Source organism: Vespula pensylvanica, chromosome 10, assembly GCF_014466175.1.
Source record: "Vespula pensylvanica isolate Volc-1 chromosome 10, ASM1446617v1, whole genome shotgun sequence".
Lineage (NCBI taxonomy): Eukaryota > Metazoa > Arthropoda > Insecta > Hymenoptera > Vespidae > Vespula > Vespula pensylvanica.
The window spans coordinates 1,704,468-1,722,460 of NC_057694.1; the positions used below are offsets into that span (position 1 = coordinate 1,704,468).

Here is a 17,993-nt window from a genome sequence, read left to right on the forward strand (position 1 = left end):
GTTTTTAACTTGTAAGTTTTGTATTCAAGTAAGTAAAGAAGTAAGGTAAGTATTAGAGTAAATTGGATACACATGCGTTTAAATCGATATATCGCCTGCAGCATGCTTATTTGATTCGTGTTTAATGTTATTATTATTTTTATTTGTTCTCTATTATTAGCTTTATTCTCTCTCTCTCTCTCTCTCTCTCTCTCTATGATTTCATGTAAGTGTATCGTTGGAATCAATTGTTAGATCATATCGTAGGAAGGTTCTTAATTTTTGTGTATATGTAAGTATTAATTATGCTCAGTGGATATAGTATAGTTAGATTGTAAGTATATAAATATATAAGTTGTAGAATAAGTGTCACGTTGCATAACATCTTTTTCTTTTCTTTTCTTTTTCTTTTTTTTTTTTTAAATAAAAGAACGCAATTACGAGTTACATCTCTTACGTTGTTCGTTCTTAGAAAGGAGTTAATTCAATTTTAGAATTAGATTGGATATATATATATATATATATATATATATATATATATATATGAAACAAGAAATCGACTAATTTGTTTATTATTTAAGAGATGATTTTTCTAACGAAATTTTTCAGAGTATGTTTTCGAATGAAGTTACTTCTCTTTCTTTACTTTTTCGCAACAATATCTTACGTCATTCGTTTTACGATGCCAACATTTTTGCTAGAAACTACGACGGTGAATTCTCTGTATCTCTATCTTTCTCTCTCTCTCTCTCTCTCTCTCTCTCTCTCTCTCTCTCTCTCTCTCTCTCTTTCTCTCTCTTATTCGTTCGAGTTAAATCCCGAAGGAACGAAGACGACGGCGTACCGGCGATCGTCTCGAAAGTTGTACGCGAAATGTTCGTCGATTTACGTTTTACTCGGTCCACTCAAACTTCACGCCCGTAAAAACAACAAAGTAGTTATCTCACGTTCAAGTACATCGACCCCTTTCCATCCTTGCAGAATGGAGAAGATGCGTTTCACGACGACCTCTTTTCGTCTTACCGAGCTGATTCATTCTCTGTCCCTTTTTCGAAGAAACATGTTACTATCTCTATCTCTTCCTCTCTCTCTTTCTCTGTCCAATTCTTTCTCATTTCAGAATTAATGCAAGAGTACAAGGTGCAGTCCGATATATAAAAGGGACTCTAAAGAAGAGTCTCTTCTCTTTTCTCAGAAAGGAATCGTAAAATATGAAATGTATTAGATTGATAAGGAAGAAGTTTCTTCGCTCTTGAAAATGAGAGAAATGTATGTATGTATGTATGTATCTATCTATGTGTATATATCTCTCTGTGCGTATGAGAAAGAGAGAGAGAGAGAGAGAGAGAGAGAGAGAGCAAATGGTGTATCTCGAATTCGTTAAAGAATCAAGGTTTCATGGAGTGGTGGGAGGGTTGGATAAAACTTATTTACTTTGGTGCACGGTATAATAATATTGCGAGCTTTTATAAGCAATAAAAGTTAACTGTGCCGACATTTCTCTTCTTTTTGCGTCTCTCTTTTTCACGATACCGGACTGAATGCGTCGACACGTTCGTCTCTTTCGTCGGTATATTACATAAATACATGCACGTAACTTATATACTACGTAATTACGTAGGTACGCGTTAGTTTGACGAAGTTGTACAGAAGGAGATAAAAAATGTTGACGATTTATGAACGACACAATGAAAGACACGACGGTAACGAGCCTAACCGCGCGACCATGATCGAAACAATCGTATGCATTGTCCGTAACTCGATATATCTCTCTTTGTAAATACTTTCGATATTTTTTTCTCTCCTCTCCCCACCTCTCTCTCTCTCTCTCTCTCTCTCTCTCTCGTTTTTTCTTTTGTGTTTTGTATTTTTATTTTTATTTTTTTAATTTTTTTATTTTTTTTTATTCTTTTAACCGATCGTTCGATGAGACTGACTATACTCTGCCACATTTCTCTTTCAAAGGCTTCTCTTCTTTTAATTTAATTAAGTACCATACACTCGAAGCACGTGCGACGAGCATGCTCGCATCGCTTATCGCCGATCTAAGAATAAACGTTCGAACATATTTTAACGCTTTTCGAGACTTGGTCTACTCGCTTAGAGCGTAGGTGTGACGGTGGGAGATCGTTTAGTTTCTGTATTTACGAAATACCATGGGTGATTATCGCGATTACTCTTTGTGCCGTTTAAAGTTACGAGTAATACTTAGACAGTTTTGGTATATCTATTTATTTTAGAAATTAATATATAGATAATAAATATCTATGAGCGCGCATCGATATTTTTCTTCTTTTCTTCTTCTTCTTCTTCTTCTTCTTCTTTTTTTTTAAAAGTTTCATAATAAGTATTAAAGTGATGAGAATAATTGTCTTTTCTTTTTTTTTTCTTTTTCATAATATACATAAAACACGAGCACTATTTTTATATATATATATTTATTTTACAAATTAATATATCTACGATAAGAAGTGTATTACGATACTTTCTTTTTTCTTTTCGTTTATGATTTATTTTATTTGTACAAATGAAAACGTCTAAATGAGTCATTTCTAATGCAGTAATAACATATCGCAATAATTTTCCATTACTCGTTGATCGATATTCAACGGATAACATTTTTCTTGCCAAGCAAAAAAGAAAAGAGAAGAAAAGGAAAGGAAAGAAAAGAAAAGGGAAGGAAAAAAATCGTATCAATTACTATGACTATTTGATTACCATGAAATTACGTAAAGATTTCCGAATGATTAATAAAACTCACTTAATTAATTGCACTTGCCGTTTAAGAACGGTAACGTTAATAAAACGCTAAGTAACTCGCATAAATGAATAAAAGTTTATGTCGAGACAATAAGGGAAAGTAGTAGCAAGTTGATAAGGGGATGGGGGTTAACGACGAGACACGTAACTATATCCGACGTGATTAATAACGGGGAATAACAGTATACTTACCATTTACCGAACGTTGTTCGTAAAAGAAAAAAAAAAAAATAGAAGAAGAAAAATAGAAGGAGATGCACATGGATCGATATTACTTACAAGAGAGAGAGAGAGAGAGAGAGAGAGAAAGACATTCTATGTACGATAGGAAGCCACGAAATCCATCTTACGATCTGTACCGTCTTTCGCCATTGGTGCTGGAACTCTAAATATCAGGATAATAAAGATTTTATGAAACTAACTCCTCGTCCGTACGAGATACTGCCAAAGCAATTAGAAATATTTGCTCCGGGGAGGTTTAATATCTTCATCGAGTCTTACGTGTCTGAGTGTATCTCGTGTAAGTGAGGTAGGAGGAGGAGGGTGCTAGGGAGAAGGTGGGTGAGGAGAGGAGGGAGAAAAAGAGAAGAAAGATAGAAAGAAAAAAAAATTTTTATTGCGACTGAGCGGAAAGGAAGACTCGGGAGAAAAGGAGGAGGAGGAGGAGGAGGAGGAGGAGGAGGAGGAAGAGGAGGAAGAGGGAGGATTGGTTGGATGTATTAGAGAAGAAAAAGAAGAAGGAAAAGGCGTAACGATGAGAACGACGATCGAATAGAGAAAACTCAAGGAAAGAGAGATAGAGATAGAAGTAGAGATAAATAGATAGATAGATAGATAGATAGATAGATAGATAGATAAAGTTAAGTCGCTATCGGAATGCGAGTCTTGCTACACCGTTAAAATTACGACTTTATCCTTGGCTTCTGGCACCATGGTAAGGAAGGGTAAAGCAAGTCCCATGAATTTTTTTTTTTTTTTTTTTTTTTTTGAACGTAGCCACGTTCAGACTGAAAAACGTTGCTTCTTCCGTAAGATCGTTGAAATTGCATCGTTTGAATCTCTTGTTTTTTTTTTTCCTCTCTCTTTCTTTTTTTCTCTTTCTTTGTCTGTGTCTCTCTTCCTCTCTCTTTTTTATGGTAGTTTTATTGTACGGAATTAATCAAATGGAATAAAGTAACGAGAACGACGAGAACGTAACGTTCAACGTAGAAGGATTTATCGTCGCGTAAAGTACCCTCTGTTTACAATTACACGAGCCGAAGGTTTATCGTTAATGTCCCTACTCCCGTATGCGAAATCGTGATCCAATGAAATAGCGCGTTTCGATTGGTCCGTAGGTGCCTCGTTTTCTCGCTTGACACGCGTCGTTTTCGCTCTTTTACTGTTAGACGACGTAATAATAATTCAGGTAATAAAACTTGTAGGAGATCCAGAGAGAAAGACAGAAAGATAAAGGCAGATAAATAGAGAGAAAGAAAGAGAGAGAGAGAGAGAGAGAGAGAGAGAGAGAGAGAGAGAGAGAGAGAGAGAGAGAGAGATACGATTTGACGGATAAATATTAACACAACGATTCGGAAGTATTTAAAGTTGCAACGAGTTGGTTATATGAAGTAAAAGGTTCCTAGCTTCAGGATCGTTAGTGAGTTTTATGAAGATGATATTCTCTGTCCCGTTAGCGTTCTAGTGAATTTTAAACGATCGTTTTTCCTACATTGCCGGTTGCGTTAATTAGAATATACGACGGTGATATTATACGGTGTATGTATATATATACACACATACATACACACACACACGATGGTGTTTGAATTAGAAATTATGACAATTTTTCTTTTTGTTTTTTGTTTTTTCTTTTTTCTTTAGTTTTATTTTTTCCAACGTTTATTCATTCCGGACATTAGTAGGTGCTTCTGGCCTCTCTTTCTATCTCTATCTCTATCTCTACGATATATTTCATCCAAACGTTGAGAAACGAGAAGCTGTTCCTACGGTTACTCGACGTTTTTCAATGACACGGTTCTAATGTCCCTACCGTGATAAAAAACTTGAACGAGTTGGATTCGTTTTGTACGGTCTATTTCATTTTCTGGACTGCACTGCGTAATAATATTCGTTCCTTCTCCACTTGACTTCTTTCTGGCCTAACGGCCTAACGTTCGAGTCTAATAGTAGATCTAATAAACTCTCTTGGATTGAGAATGTCGTGCATCGTCTTGTACAAGTGCGAACGCTGTCTCTCTTTCTCTTTCTCTTTCTCTTTCTCTTTCTCTATCTCTCTCCCTCCGTATTTTCCTCAAAGTAATTAAACCGTGAAACAACCTTGACGCGAAAGCTACGAAGGTAACGATAGGAGGAAGCTCCTGGTCTAAGGGTCGATAAAAGCAGAGTTGTCTGGTTAACGGGATATGCTTTATACATATATATATACATATATATATATACATACATACGTACATATATATATATATATCCCTGGAGAATATCCAAAGAAGATAGTACTTGATATACGATCGTAGAACGGTATAAATTAACTCTCGGTGACATTTAGATTAATTGTTCGCGAGTCGACAAGTGTTGTACGAGGCATCGTTTTTAGGGTAAGGAGAATCGTAATCATTATCGCAGCTGCTCCTACGCGAATTTCTGTTCGATGTCTCTGTTTCTATCTATCTCTATCTCTATCCATTCCTCTTTCTCTTTCTCTTTTCTCTCGTTTACATTGAATCTCGTATAAATTCTAATGGTAATGAATCCCGTCGCTAAAGAGAGAAGAAAGATAGATAAAGGGATAGATGAAAGGGAGAAAGAGTTGAAATACTTACATCGAATTGATATATAATCAAGCTTCGAACGAAGAACCACGAATTTTATTGAATCAACGAAAACTATAAGATATATTCAGATACAAAGGCGCGAATAATAATTTCTTTTTATCAGCTAAATCGTCACTTAATTCGCGAGAATTAAATGACACCGGATATAATATAGGCTTGTTATTTTTCGTGACGAGCAAACGATCTTTGCCGACATTTCTTTCTTTTTCTTTTCTCTTTTCTTCTCTTTCCTTTTTTCTTTTTTTTTTTTTTTTTGATCCACAAGCGGGACTCTCGATTTGATTTAACGCACGATATTGTGAACGAAGCCCCGCGGCTACTTCTCCTGCGAGAAAGAGAAAAGAAAAAAATAGCGAGATGAAGAGAAAGAAAGAGAAGGAGAGAGAAAAGAGATAAAGAAAGAGAGTTCGACCATCATTAGGACAAAACGTTCCCTTTGATCCTGTCACGAGCGTTGGGTTCCCGTAGGATCACTTTCCAAACGATGTGCCTTCGAATTTTAGTGGACGTGTACGTTTTATCCTTCGAACGATGAGATTCTTTTCTTCCTTTCGCTTACGTTTCTCTTTTCTCTTTCCCTCTTTCTTTCTCTTTCTCTCTCTTTCTCTTTTATTCTCTATCTGTCTATCGTTATTGATATTCGACGGTCTTAGGCACGAATGGGACTGCGGTAAGGCGCCCGCATTGTGTCAACAACCCTCGAGAGAAAAGCAGAAGCTGCGAATTATGATAGGGGCCGAAGCACCCCGGTGTTGTCATTAGTGGTGGCTGAAAGAGTAGGGGGATGGAATTGGGAGAACGAAGAGGAAGAGGGGTGTGTGTGTGGAGAGGGGCGGGTTAGGATAGAGGGGTAAGAGACGAGCGTAGGGAAACGGCACGAAGCCTAACCGAGCACGTTTTCAAACTTGTGGCACGATTCGGTCAATAGTTTTCGTTCTATGTGGGGTGTTTTAAGTTAAAATTATTGTATACTTCTCTTTCTCTGTCTATCTCTCTTTTTCTCTTTCTAATGTGTTATCTCGAAAAATATCTTGATCGATAACGATCAGATCATTAGGATAGTAAATAATTAATAACGACGGTAGTCCGTTTCAGTAAAAATGTTCGATACGATATATTGGCTTTTTCGTTTAGTAAATTATTGAAAATTCATTGATAAGTCATTGATAAAATGTACTTGAAGTTTTTTTTTTAATAGCGTTTCTATTAATGGCGTCACGAAATGATCCGTGTTATGAAGTATGGATCGTATCGTATATTCATGCTTCATTTCTTATTTTTCTTTCATTTTGTTATTTTTTTATTCCATTTAATTCACGTCAGAAGCTAAGAAAAAAGAAACAGAGAGATAGAGATAGAGAGAGAGAGAGAGCGAGAGAGAAAGCGCGAGTAGTAGTAACAGTAGCAGTAGCAGTAGCAAACCAATGGCGAAGAACGGCAATTTCCTCGGGTATATCCGGATTTACGGTACTCCTTGAAGATATCGAACAAATTTAGCGCGAAACACGTAACGAACGAGCTTTGCACTGCCGACAGTGCCGAAAATGGCGATATAGGAGAGTGAGTGAGAAAGGAAGGAAGAAGAGAGAGGAATAGGAGGAGGAGAGGGAGGGTATATAGGGTGCTTGGCAGTTGAAAACTTTAACTACCTCACAGCTCATAACTCCGTTATGACCTCCGTACTCCGATATCTGTAGCTACCTATATATATTTATATATATATATATACACATACACACACACGTATATATAGAATATATATAAGCACACATCCCTCTTTCGTCGCTTATTATTTTCTTACCCGGGTCAAGACAAATATTGTCTAGACATTAGTGCTCTCGAAGCTCTAGAAGAGGAAGGACTCTTTCTTTCTCTCTCTCTCTCTCTCTCTCTTTCTCTCTTTTTCTCTCTTTCAATCTCTTACTCTTTTCTTCTCAACATTGCCCTCTCGATGTTATTTCAAGCGATCTACTTTCCCAATCCGGACGCTCTCGATCAGCCATAAGGCACGAACATAAATGGAGAGAAGTAAGCCGAAACGGAAGAGGAGGATAATTTTTGGTTGCTGGTATATCGTTTATCAATAGACACGCGATGGTCAATTTTGTGTCGATTTCATTTTCCGTCGGATATGGTGTCGTCGTAAACACGAGACACAGGCACAGGTATAGGTATAGGTATAGGTATAGGTACAAGTATAGGTATAAGCACAGTTACAGACATAGGCGGCAAGGATCGCCTCCGATCCTTCTTTGGTAAAGCTTCAAAGGGAGAGATTGCTCGATCCCTCCCTCCTCCCTCGTCCTCTCGTTCGTTCCCTATACTGCTGCTTGTTATGTCAGCGCAGGAGGGTGGCTTCGCCTTTTTTCTCCTCTTTTTTTTTCTTTTTCCCTTTTTTTTTCATCCCTACGGCCTTCTTCAATGGACTTTTTTTCTGATCTTTCTCTCCTTCCCTCTCTCCCTTCCTGTTCCTCTCTTTATCCCTCTCTTTCTCTCTTTCTCACTCTGCTTGGTCCAACCGATGGTTTCTTTTGGTATGAGTGTGAAAATAACAAGCTCCTGTAGAAGCCAGGAATATCTTGCACAAATTTATTTATGGTCTATGGCGGACATTGAACGACTGCGACGACAACAACGATTACTATGGTGTGTGCATTGTGTCTACCAAAAGGACCACCATCGGGAATTCATAGGACGTTTATAGGTTACTTCCTTATGCATATATATATATATATACACACTTGTGTGTGTGTGTGTGTGTGTATTTGTGTACATACGTACGTACGTATGCATTTATTTGTGTGTAAGAGTCTCTACCGTCGAACAGGCGAGCTATTCACGAGAGGATTTAGGGTCGTCGGATTGTTTGCTCGTGAACACTTGTACTTAATCTAACGTATTATTTGATGCTCCCTAAGAGACGTTCGAAAAGAAGACGGCTAAGTTCTCTCCGTCTAAGATCAGGCCGATCAACGGCTCGTCTAACGATCAACGATTTCATCGATTTTCTTATTTCATCATTTTACTTTGTTACGTATCACCAATGTTTTATATCGACGAATACGAAAAAGGGTACTACGATATTAATTTAGTAAAAGCGGATTCTGGATTCGATCTTGAACTCCTCGCGCGTTCATTCTGTCATATGTCCGTTCATTCATTCGTGCGGAACGAAATGTTTTAAACGATGATTCAGCTTGAGAATCTGAAAGAGATAGAAAGAGAAACAGAGAGAGAGAGAGAGAGAGAGAGAGAGAGAGAGAGAGAAAGAAAGATAGAAGAACAACGACCCTTTCCGTCAGTCAAGGAAGCGTCAAAAGCTAGCGCTACCAACCCCTTGACAGCCACTTTAAAATTACACCGATAATGAAATCGAGTACCGACCCCTAATTCCTAAGCTAAACCCTGCGGACGAGAAAGACCGGAGGAACAGATGCGAGGACAATGGCGAGTCGATCGTCGGTGCGAAATGAATTTAAAGTTGGGATTTAAAGGCTATGCGAACACAAAACATTTCACCCCTTTTCCTCCCTCTATCTATTTATCTAGCTACCTATACCTACCTACCTACCTACCTATCTTCCTTCCTACACAGATTTTCTCTCTATCTCTTCCTTTTTTTTTCTCATTTTTTTTTTTCTTCTTAGTACAAGATAATCCGACAAAATGGCGGTAGTTATTAAAAGCCGATCGTTCGTAAGAGATGTTAGTCTTTCGTAAAAAAAGGTAGGAGAGGGTTCGATCTACTCTTTCTCTTTCTCTCTTCCTCTCTCTTATTCTCTTTTGTAAAACAAGTAGTTAAACAAGAAGGTAAGAGAGGGATTCTCGAAATAATCGATTACATTAGCCTCGTACCTTTTCGATATTCATAGCTATCGTATATCGTTATTACTTTTTCTTTTCTTTTTTTTTTTTTTTTCTTTTTTTAACGAATACGTTGTCGGCAGTGATCTCACAAGAACAACGTTTGCGTATATACACAGACAAACGTATATTCGCACACGCACATGTAGCAATTTTGTGAGGTGAACTATAGAGTGACGTATTCTCACGAGATTATAGGTTAACGCGTCTAGAGGCTATTTTCCCATCGCCATGAAATGTATATCTATTAAGGGAAAAGATGGTGCATTGGTAGAGTTATAGTCTTTCTAGATAAACGATACGTTTCTGCTCGTTTTCTTTTTTATTCTTTCTTTCTTTTTTTTTTTTTTTTTAAATTTCTTTTTACTTTTTCTCGTCCTAGAAGTAGCACGCATAAAGCTTTCTAGCTTTTCGAATAGGTATATACTTTATCTAGCGAATGGGCCAACGATTTAGCGTAAGTTTCTCTTGTCCCATTTAGTTTGGAAGATTTAATACCTTCGTCGTATGTTTTACGATATAGTTACACATACTTATATAGGTATATATATATATATATATATTACCTGCACTAGTTACGAGTGGGTGGAGTCTACGACTAGAGACGCTAAGAACAAGCATGAGAGAGTAGGATAGTGCTCCATGTACTTAAAGTAAATGAGAGAGACAGAGAGAAAGAGAGAGAGTGAGAGTGTGAGAGTGTGAGAGTGAGAGAGTGAGATGGATAGATAAAGAGAAGCGTTATGCATGGGGTGCCATTCCGGCGAGCTTTAACACCCGTATATAAGGGTGAAATTACACCTCCGGCCATTCCTGTATTTTCGGAACTTGATTAACGCGAGCGACCTAGAACGATTATGGCACTACGTGACGAGATTAGTTAGTCCAGTCATCTCAAAGTACTCCAGTCGTCTGATATCAAGCGTTATGGTCAAACTACGGTCATCACCGTCTGTCCTACTTCTCGGATGTATTTTCGAAACTCGAGCCGCACGATTTTCATAATAATTCGTATGGATATAATTATCATAAAGATATCTGATTATCATACGTATCATACGTTTTTTTCTTTTTCTTTTTTTTTTTTTTTTTTCCCATAAAATTATAAAACGTAAGTGTTGTATGTTAACTATGAAATTAATGATGTTATATATTCTTATGTATATCGTTAAATAAGATTAATCAATCTTAAATATTAATCTTAATAATTAATTAAATATTAAAATTAAATAACGAAGTATCATGTGTTGAGAATATTTAGAAGTTTTAGAAAGATTTTCATAATAATTTATATAGATATTATTTTTGTAGAATGATTATAATCATACGATATATTATTTTACGGTTTTCATACGAGATATTATCATAACGATATACGATTATAATCATCGTTCCGATTTTTTTTTTTCTTCTTCTTTTTTTCTCATGAAATCATAAAACGTAGATGTTGTATGTTATCAGATATATGATGTTATATATTCTTATATATTATTAAACAACGTTACAAGTTGAACATTTAGAAATACGAGTATCGATCGATCTTATACGACGAAACTACCGAATGTTAGCGGAACATAGAACGTGGAAAACACCATAACCATAGCCATAATATACCTATACTATATGCGAATTCTCAGATCTGGGACATAAAGCATGACTTATAGTACTTACTTACGATCGACAGTAGTAGCGTATCGACTTACGTTTTCGTTGGTAGTTTTACCTTTTCGAGTAAACCTTCAAACAGTCCCTATCCTCTTCCTGTCCTATCCTATCCTACCCTATCTCATCCTTTTACACCCTTCCTTTTCCTCTCGAAGCTCGAATCTTTGGATTCGGATATAAAATCTTTCATTTCCATTTCGAAATTCGTTCGAGTCGTGTTCTCACGATTTTGTGTGTTGGTATTCTCGTATCTGTGTTGGAGAAAGATAGAAAGATAAAAAGATAGCGATAAAGAGAGAGAGAGAGAGAGACAGACAGAGACAGAGAGAGAGAGAGAGAGAGACAGAGAGAGGAGAAGGAAGTCAGGAAGAAGGGAGAGCGTGTGTTTTTAGTATCGCAGGGGGCGCGAGGCGATAAAACTCGCGAAACATTATACAGATTTGTCGGTCGGACTGCTTTTACGATTTTTCTTCTCGACGTCTCTGTCGATTTGAATCGAGTGTCTGGTCTTCTTATTATTTCTCTCTCTCTCTCTCTCTCTTTCTCTTTCTGTCTTCCTCATATCTTTTCCTTCCTTTCTTTCTTCTTTTCTTTCTTTCTTTCTTTCTTTTTTTCTTTCTTTCTTTCTTACTTGCTTACTCGTAGCTACCTCACCCTTGGCTCTCCTTCTTTCTCACTTTTTATTCCCATAATTTAATTATCTTGACTTTACGGCCGGGGACTAGCTCTAGTGGTTTAGATTCAACGACCATAACCGGCTCGCATAAATCCAAGCGAGAGATATCGCGTTTACTTGGAGTCTCTCTCTCTCTCTCTTTCTCTTTCTCTTTCTCTTTCTATCTATCTATCTCTTTCTATCTCTCTTTCTCCATGGATATTCTCCATCCATAAAAACAGCGTTACGAAGAATACCACGACTCTTCGATCCTTACCGAGACCAATTTGTCGAGGCGTATACCATCTTGGAGACCTCAGGCTATACTACCTGTTTTAGCTTATTAATTTATGGAGTTGGGATCGTCGGTAATCCGTGCTTTTATGCCAACGATAAATAATCAAAAGGAATTTTCAAAGAGAAGAAAAAAAAAAAAAGGAAAGAAAGAGAAGGAAGAAAAAAGACAAAATTAAAATGCAACCGAAGGAGGAGTTAGTCGTAAGTCGTTCTTTTCTTTTCCTTTTTTTTTTCTTTTCTTTTCTTTTTTTTTTTTTGTTCTTTTCTTTTTTTTTTATTTATAAAAAATCGTCTAGTTGATGGTGAAAAATACGAACGGGGATTGGTGAATGGATTTATAGGAAATTAAAAGCAATGCAAAATGAATAACAAGAGAAAAAAGAGAGAGATAATTGATCTTCCTCCGAACTTGATCATGCTCATTTTACAATGTCGTCAGTAGCGATATGATTTGATTTAATGAAACTTAATTACACGGGTAGTATTATATTATACTTGTCTATAAAAAAAAGATATGTATATATAAAAAAAAAATATTTAAAAGAAAAAGGAAGAAAAAGTAGAAGAAGAATGATTAAGGAGACGAAAGGGAAGCGGATAATTCTATAGATCATTTCCTTTCTTTCTTTCTTTCCTTCTTTCTTTCCTTTTTTTTTTTTTTATATTTATTTTCTCTCATTCAAGAGGGTGAAACGCGCAAAAGATAGAAAAATATGTCGAGGATAAAAACTAAACGTAACGCAATCGTTCCTTCCTTGGTAATACTCATCACGGTTCGTTGAACGTCGTGGTGCGATACCAGGTGCTGATGAGTTCACCACCGGAAGTGGAATTCCGATATCTCTAAACGCGGCCGAACACGTTTATGTATATATCGGAATAAAAAAAAAAAAAAAAAAAAAAAGAAAGAAAGAAAAGAAAAAAAAAAAGAAAAAAAAATGAGCCAAAAAGACATGAGAAGAGATAATAGGGAATCACTATATATATATATAGAGGGATACGTAAGGGTGCGTTCGTATGCTGAATGAATGCATGAATGAAAAAGAGAGAGAGAGAGAGAGAGAGAGAATGCTAACAACATAACGCGATACAATGGCCGACGTCATGATTTCTTTTTCGTACGGTAGTTCGTGATCAGCGGGGTGGCTTTTCGCGACGACTCGTTCGAGGATAATTATAAAACGAGCCAACCAGGGCTCTTTTTGATCGTTTAGGGGAGAGAAGGGATGATATGTATTCTTTTGACCTTTTTCCCTCGGATTATCGAAGGGTATGCGGATGTATTGAACAAACTCTGCTAATATTTTTTTCTTTCTTTCTCTTCCTCTTTTTTCTCTCTTCTTTTTTTTCTTTTAATCGAAAATGTACTTTTTCCTTTCTCTTCTTTTATTCGAAATCTATATGAGTGTATGTATGTATGTATGTGTGAAAGAGAGAGAGAGAGAGAGAGAGAGAGAGAGAAAGAGAAAAAAAAATGAAAAAGAATTTGTGTTTTATTAATTAAATCCATTCGTTAATTCGTTCGTTCGTTCGTTCGTTCGTTCGTTCGTTCGTTCGTTCGTTCGTTCGTTCGTTCGTTCGTTCGTTCGTTCGTTTGAAGAGAGAGATAGATAGATAGACAGACAGACAGATAGATAGGTAGATAAATAGATAGATAGATAGATAGATAGATAGAGAAAGAGACAGAGATGGTCTTTATCAACTTGACATTTTTCCTGTCTGTTCGTATTCGACGGAAAACGTAATTTGTTAATTCGAGGGCCGCCGAGCGAACCGGCGATTCCCAATGGGGGAAAAGCGATGGTATTCGGGAACGAAATTGCGTATTTATGCCGCGCATAATCCAGCCATTTCGCGAATAGCGTTGAATCTATCAATGCCGTCGCATTACCGGTTTCATTTTCCTACGTCGATGGAGACACACAAAGCCTTAAAAAATAGATTCCCATCTCTCCTCCACCACCTTTTCCTCCCTCTCTACCCTCTCGTCTACTTCCTTTTTCTACTGTTCCTTGGTCGAGTTAACGGGCACGCAGGATATCTGCTCGATTTTTTATCCCTACAAAATCGACGTCGTCGTCGTCGTCGTCGTCGTCTTTTGCTCGTTGCCTGTTTGCCCTGGACCTAGCACGACGTTTAGTCACTTCTTTTCTTTTTTCTTTTTTCTCTGTTTCTCTCACTCTCTCTCTCATTCTCATTCTCATTCTCATTCTCATTCTCTTCCTTCCGGTCCAATACGAATCGGTCGGTCGTATCTCGAATGAAATTCTAACGAACTCTGTGATAGATAGGCGACACGTAGTTTACCGGTGATCAATCAATCGTACGAAAAGGGACACTGTCCATATACGTAAGTAGAAACGACGGGAGAGAAAGACAGAGAGAGAATGTATTCTCGTTTATATTCTCTCGATCGATCTCTAACCCGACAAATTATTCGCGTTCGATATTACTCCGATACATTAATAAGAGATAAATGTAACAGTAATGTGTGATATATCGATTCGATTCAAGAATCAAATCCTTCGAAATTTTGTTCTTTTACTCCTCCTATTTTTATTTATTTATTTATTTATTTATTTATTTATTTTTTTTTTACTACCACCCTCCCACCTCCACACTCCATCCGATCGTGGAAAAACACTTTGTTCGGACAATTACCCGATCTTTATTTCCTTTCGAATACTTTGAAGCAATAAGATTTTCTTTTTCTTCGATCACCAATCGAATCTTCCTTTTTCAGGCGAGGTTTACGTTGAAGCAATAAAGTCCTCTTCTCGTATCGCTTCGATCAGGAGACGGAAGAAGAGATACGGAAGAGAAGGAAAGAGGAAGAAAGGAGGAAAGAAGGATGGAAGAGGAACGTGAGTCGCACAAGTAGGCCTACGAGACGAGGATGATTGCGAGGAATAAAAGTCGCAGGGTGTGACTGATCGTTTATTCCGTCGGGTTGGGATGAGACGTCGAAAAGAGGTTTCGTTTGCTGTGTGTATATAGAGAGAAAGAGATAGATAGATAGAGATAGAGAGAGAGGGGGGGGGATGGATAGAAATGAAATCGTTACGCGTCGAGGGATATTAGGGTGTTACCAGTAGCATTGGTACTAGTAGAGAGTAGCAACAAACTGTGATAGTACCAACCCTAATATTTGCGAGACTACACATGGAAGAGAAGAAAAGAATTTGTACTGTTACGATAGACGTTTCGCGATAACATTCCCGTACTTTCATTTCGAAGTCTCCTGACTTCTAACGACTTCTTTCTCTTTCTTTCTTTCCTTCTTTCTTTCTTTCTTTCTTTCTTTCTTTGTTTTCATCTTTCTATCGATTTTGTCGAGAATTACCTCGAGAAAACGATACTACTAACTTATCGAGTGGAATTTAATCTTCGTTCGAACGTTTTTCTTACGTGAGAAAGAGAAAGAGAGAGAAAGAGAGGAGCTGTTGAGAAGGATAATTCGATCGTGAAGAATAATATCTAATCGTGTTATTTAATTAAGTAATTAATCGTCGCGACAATAAGTTCTTGTTTTTCTGTCTTGCTTTTTTTCCCCCCTTTTTTTTTTTTTTTTACTTTTTCTTTCTCTCCTTTTTGTCACTTTTCTTTCCTTTCCTTTTTTTCTTCTTTTTGTTTAATTATCATAAAGACTCGCGACACTCGATCGATTCATTTATATCGTTGTCAACGTCGAGTAATGATTGCTTACTCGTAATTATCGACACGCTAGTATAAACGCGTTTTGAAATCTTTATGTTGTTAAAAGATGAAAGGAGAGAAATAAGAATTAGAAGAAGAAAAAGAAGAAGGATAAAGCGACAGAAATAGGAACTTTGCCGGTGCTGTGTAATTACCTAATGAGCTAATTTGATTAGCATTTGCAGTTGTCACAGGTTTCCCACAGTGCGAACGTAACAGACCTCACTCTCTTTCTCTTTCTCTTTCTCTTTCTCTTTTTCTCTCTCTCTTTTTCCTAAGCGTCGACGGTGTTCTCTTCGTTCTTATCGGATCGAGTCGTGTGCCACGCGTAATTGCACCATCGCGTCGAGATAATATGCAAACGAGCTTGAGGCGCGCTTTTAATGATATGTGTGAATCCTACTGCAAACGAGTTCTCGTCGACGCGTGACAAATGGACAGGTAGAAGAGACCGTAGCCTTAGGCCGATCGATTACTATACCCCTACTTCGGGAACATCCTCGATCTGAATTCGATAAGATCACGAAACGATTGAAACGAAAACGAGTAAAATGAAAGTCGAAGAAAAGAAAAAAACAAACTGGAGATTCAAAGAAAAATAAATAAATAAATGAATGAATGAATGAATGAATGAATGAATCGAAAAAAGAAGTTTACGTATTACGTCGCACGTTTAGTTTTATTTAAAGTTTTATAAAAAATTAATTCAAAAAAAAGAGATCGCTCTATCAGTAGTTGGTTTTTTGATCCTCCGTTTACGAACAAAGAAAAAAAGGAGAAAAAAAGAAAAAAGAAAAAGTTGCTTTTCACGGCAAGAACAAAAGGAAACAATCGTTCCGAGACGAAAATAATATAAAATGTGTTTCTACCGGAGTGTTTGAACGGATAAGCTTGCCGATAAAAGAGTCTTCGTGATAATTAGCTTCACCCTGGTAATAATAGTGAATTCGAGAGAGAAACAAAGAGAAAAGAAAGAGAGAAAGATCGGCCGTGTCCCCTTTTTTAATTGTTATCGTTAAAAAGAGAACTAAGTGGCTGGAGAAGAAGGGGTGAGTAGTAGGTATCAGGGGGTGGTAGGACGAAGGGATAGGTGAGCGAGGGTAATACACAAGGTAGTCGAAGAAAAAAATGCGAACGGGGCTCGAAATAATAGCAAGAGATAATAGGGATAGAGGGAGGGTTCGGACCTCTCTTCTTCTTCTTCTTCTTCCCTTATTTAAGGGAACGTCCGTTTATGATTGAAACTGTTTCCCTGCTTTTAGTGGCTATTTAAAAACTCTGCTTTATTACGTCCCGACGTAACGCACAAAGATTCTTATATAAAGTCATTATAATCTTTTGGATCATGTGATCAGGGAGGAGTAACAGAAGCTTTTTTTTTCTATTTTTTTCTTTCTTTCTGTTTTTTTTTTCTTGAACGAACGAACGAACGAACGAACTCGTGGCTTTTTTTTCTCTCTATTATTATCTATCATTATCTATCATCATCATCATCATCATCATCATCATTTTTTTTTTTGCTTTTCTTTTTATACGGAGAGATAGAAAAAAATCAATAGGAAATAAATAGAAAAAAATTTCATTCGTTCGAAGCAATTTTGATGATCGATTGGATCCCTATCGTTACATCGATTTATCGGTCTTTACGTTCGTTTCTCTCGTGTTCGTAGAATAAATAAGGAAATGGATTTGAAGATGGCAGACGTTGCTCTTTTAACCGTGACCTCTCTTCTCTCGACGATCCTTAAGGCCGCCTCGTGGTTGGTTGGTTGGTTACCTTACCGTTGAAAAGTATTCGCGAACGAACGAACAAGCGTTAGGTACTCTCGCTTCGTCAACGATCGTCACGCCAGCTTTACATACGCTTGAACTCGACAACGCTTGGGTTAAACGATATTACGTACGCATTCAACGAGGCCGAGTTATGCGAACCCGTCGGCGGGTTAAAGCGAAGATAAATCAGTGTAACATTATTACGTCTCATAGAAATCGTCGTGTACCCACTTCTGAATCCATTAAGGGCGCCACGATATGCGTTCGACGAGAACGATTTTATTTTTCTACTTGGTGAAATATTCTGCGTGAGATAATACGCGTTAAAGAATATTTTCTATCCCTTTCTGTCTTTGTTAGACAATAGCAAAGTATATAAGAAAAAGAGATATGAAAAATTTGTTAAGTTAGGTCGAGACGAAGTAGAAGAAAAAGAAAAAGAAAAAGAAAGGTTGACTAATAGTATACGA

General features: G+C 37.1%; 1 long non-coding RNA gene across 4 annotated transcripts in view; it reads left to right on the forward strand.

Moving 5' to 3' along the window:
• Window positions 1-17,993, forward strand: part of LOC122632658 — a 52,058-nt gene that overhangs the window by 15,188 nt on the left and 18,877 nt on the right. For 3 of the 4 annotated variants that reach the window (XR_006327921.1, XR_006327919.1, XR_006327918.1), the window contains exon 3: window positions 14,798-15,039. This is a non-coding gene — a long non-coding RNA (uncharacterized LOC122632658). The remainder of the gene's footprint in view (window positions 1-14,797; window positions 15,040-17,993) is intronic. The other variant, XR_006327920.1, reaches the window with a different exon arrangement.